The sequence below is a fragment of the Falco cherrug genome, chromosome Z (genome assembly GCF_023634085.1).
Source record: "Falco cherrug isolate bFalChe1 chromosome Z, bFalChe1.pri, whole genome shotgun sequence".
NCBI lineage: Eukaryota > Metazoa > Chordata > Aves > Falconiformes > Falconidae > Falco > Falco cherrug.
In genome coordinates, this window is record NC_073720.1 from 75,706,991 (window position 1) to 75,711,518 (window position 4,528).

Here is a 4,528-nt window from a genome sequence, read left to right on the forward strand (position 1 = left end):
GCAGAACCGCATGAATAATTGTGTTTTGTGGTGGTTTTTCTCCGTTCCTTGATTGAATACTTCTAAAAAATAAATTAAATGATAAAATATAACCAAATAAAGCCTATAATCATGAGAAAATGAGAACCTTTTGTTTTTCTTCTGACTTCTGAAGAGTCATGGTTACTGGTTACTCTGATTCTGACCAGTATCTCCCTGGTGTTTCTGGTTCCCTCCCTAGAGAAAGAACAGGAGCTATACAATTCTGCATAGAGCAAAGATATTAAATGGCCAGTTAGAACAGACATATCAAAGTTTAATTCCACTTGAGAACTAGGTAAATTTGTCCTAGTATTGCAAACCTTTGAATTAATAAAATGCTTAAGCTATGTTTAAGCAAGAAAGAAAATAATGAGATGATCAGAGGATCCCTGGAAGTCTGCTCATTAATGATCCTTTCCCATACTTAAATCACTGTTATTTTAACTCTTAGAAGCATCCACAATTTAAACGCATATTTGACTTAGCAATAATAGTATATAATAACAGAAGAGTTGTATATTCACTAATCACTCTTGCATATAGCCTCTGACTAAAGGAACTTAGGAAACCCACGGAAAGATACAGCGGGTTATGGAAAGAAAGATGACTGGCTAGCCAGATCCCAACTATAGACATTGAGTAGTTGTAAAGGGTATCCAGAAATCTGGACATTGAAGTAATTAAACAATCATCTGGGGTCTAATATGCTTGTTAATAAAGGAAAACATCTGTTTTCTGGAACCTTAAATCTTTACAACATTCAAGAATCACACAAAAAAATTTCTGTTCTAAATGGAATAGTCAAATTTGGACAGTATGGACACTTACAGAGCTCTCATAAATGTTACTCGGATTTCCTGTCTTGAACAGGGTTAACCATACAGCAAGCCAGAAGCCCCACCTGGGTTTAGTATTTCTGATCACAGCTCTAACATCTGAGTCAATGAACTGGATTCAAAGGACAGAATCACACAAAAATCACAGGAATACAGGACAAGCGAACATCTATAAGATACAAATATGCTTGTCTTTTGAACAGGAGCTTTGGATTTCCTTTTAACCAGAGTTTCAACTCCTACAATTCTGAAATCCAAAGGAAGCTTTAAAATAAATGGAGGAAATGTTTTTTCTGACAATAGTATTTTTGCTAGTAATAGGCATCTTTCTGCCACAGCCTCATTCCAGTGAAATGTCTGCTTGAGGACACCTGTAAAAATGACAATTGAACACTTAGCAATGTTTAAACTGAGGGATGAGCTTTTTTTGTTGTTGACAGAATAAATTACTACCTGGAAGAAGAAAATTACTTAGTGTTTTGTAAAATACAAAATGTTCTTCTAATCAAAAACTTCAGAGAGGTGCTAATATAATTTTCATGAGCAAATAATACATATCCATAGAAGCATTGTTGATTTTGAAGGAAATGACAAGAGGCAAAATTCAAGCAGCCAGACCCCTTACTATTTGGGATTCAATGGTAAAATTCTCAGTGGTATCAGTGAGGACAAGATCGGGCCAACAGCAAGTGTTTTTGAAAATTTTACCCTATGAAATCCCCACTGACTGTGCAACTGTTATACAGAAAGAGCACTCAGTGAACTCCTTGACAAAGCACTAGGTGAGTAACAGAGAGTTAGGAAAAGAAAAATAATCCATGAACAGCTAGAGAAACATCTCCCAAGCACTACATCAGGAGCAGCTTTCATGCGCAGAACCCGGAAGGTTGTCTTTCTGCCATTTTTCACCATCCAGGAAACTGCTTCTGGACCCAACTGCAGCGGGCTGAAATGTGCCTTGCAAACCTCCTTTTTGCCAGCTGTTTTGTGTCCTGCAGTCTGCAGCACAAACTGTACATACACTAGTTCATTATAGGACATGTTTTTGTTCTCATCACTCATTCTGGTCCAAAGAAATTGTGTGTATGTAAGGTTGCCACAGCAAAAGTGACATCTGCCTGATCTATTCCCCACACCCTCTGTTTATCCCCACTTAATATCCTGGACCAGCATCATCTGTGCCATTCACAAAACTGAGCCATAACAGTGATTTACCCCTTAGCTAGCAAGCTTAGCAGTCATGGACCACGTCTGGAGACAGATACTCTTGCCACATTGCTACTTGTGCAACAAATTGGTTCACTTATTTGATGGAGCTGTTTGAGCAGAAATATATTACCTTTTATGAGAAAAAAGGCTTTCACCCTCTATGGGTAACAGCCTGATCTTTTATGAAATACTGGCTTCCTCCTCAACTTCTGGCAAAGTGTTGTGCTTCTAGTTTATGAATTTGTGTATTTTGTATTGATTCTGCCTCATTCTGAGTGCCACTAATTTTATCTCCTTCATTTTATTATCATTGTGGCTGATGTGATCTCTTGAAATAGATCTCATTCTTTTTTACTATTCCTATTACTTTCTTCTTAATATATCTGTTATGGTGCTAAATAAAAATCACAAAAATATTGAGGTATTAAATTTATATAACAGCTTGCCATGGGATTAATATTCCACAGTTTGATAAAATCGTAGAGCTGTCCACAAAACATAATACACTTGTGCATAAAAAGCAATATATTCACTATAAATGAATGATAAAAACACTCATGTAGTGCACATATGTGCCAGATGTAGGGGGAAAATATTTGTGCAATCAAAGAAATAAATATCATTTGTCATTCTTGAATAGAAAAAGGAATTTGATATAGAGAATACTAAGTCCAGTCATTTGTGATGATTAACTAATCCCTCTCTGCTCCCTCTGTCCCATCTTCCCCCAGTTCCCCCTACCTACTTGTGAATTTAGCTGGAAAATAAGAGTGGATCTTCCATGTATGTAAATGAATATTCTAGTTTCTGTAACACAATGCAATCACACCAATAATACAGATCACAAGTCTGATTTCGGAGGGACAGCAATATAATTGTCCATAAATTTAGATTTATGTTTATCTCAGTTAGCCACACTCTCTTATGTAAATACAACTCCAGTCATATTAAAGGCTTTCTATTAAATCCTATTTTCTCAAGTATCAATTAAAATGTACTGCACAAAATATTTTTGATATGTCTGAAAGGACAGATTAGGAGCCACAGAGTGTTACCGAAATCTCGGAATGAAAAACTTATCGACACCAGTGTGATGCAGATAAGCAGACACTTCTTTATTGACGGCCGGGTGCGTGAGCGAGTCCTCTCACGATCAACGCGCACCAAGCTTCAAAATCATACACCTTATATAGAACTCATTCATTACATATTCATTAAATATTCATGCATAATCATAATATTTCCCATAAATCATTAACATACTCTCCTCCCATATCCGATTCTGTGCAGTAAAGGTTAGAAAGGTCTAGAAATGGGTCTGGGGTACGATTTGGGTAGGTGGTATGTGAGTCGGTGGTCTCGATCTCCCCCTGCCGGAATTACCTTTCACTTAAGGTAACTGTTTCTTGGCCGGCAACTACGGGTTGCTTCACTCCACTTTCCCCAGTTCGCATTAATTCTCATTTTGACATTTTAGTACATTCTCCTAGGTTACATATAAACAATCATCTCAAATCTTAAGTCTGTTATCTAAGTTCTAGACATTCCTACTAGGTGATTCTGACCAATTCCTCCAGCCTTGGTACGGGGCTGTACATGGGATTCTTATAACAGCTTTTACTATATAACTATAAGTTTCATTAAAATATATTTCTTATCCTTCTATATTTCTACTACATAATTGATTTTATAAAATCAAATAATCAATCAAATAAAGTCAATCAATCTTAACTTATTAGCAAATCTGTAACAAGAGTTTTACATCTAACTGCCATCCTTTACTATGTCTAACTAGGCACAGCTGATAAGTCCTTTCCTAAATCTGCTTTTTGTCAGGAAGTTTTTCCCCCTGAATCCAATGACAGAGAGAAGATGATGGCTTAACTCATTTTCACTGCTGATACATCACAACTAATTAGAAGGCTATGCATTCATTTTTTTAAACATAGTGCAAAACACAGATCAACACATGTTAGGACACAGGGTAATGAATTTGTTGTGCATCTCTATTTTAAAGACAGAACTATATGTACTCTTCTCCACTTACAAGGAAGCTCCTTTACACAAAAAGGTATGATTAATGCCAGAAATAATGTTTTAGTAGCCTTGATCACAAGGAGTGTATTGAAGACATGGTACCATGAGAAGATGAGGTTAGACACATTAAAATAAAACCGCTGAGGTCAAGACTAGTCAGCATAACGGAAACCCTAAACTTATGGATTCAAATCCTTTAATACAGAAGGAAAAAGTCTGTCTATGTAGTACCACAAGCACCTTGGCCATTTTCTCCAGTACACCAGATAATAATCTTGCCTGCATAACGCACCATAAACTAATTCCTTTGGTTTGTGGTCTTTCTTCACTGAAATTGGAAAATAACTGCAGAATTACATTTGCAATAGGACCAGCTTCTCTTCCATTAAACTCTGAATCAAAAAGTCAGCCAAAAATGACAGTAG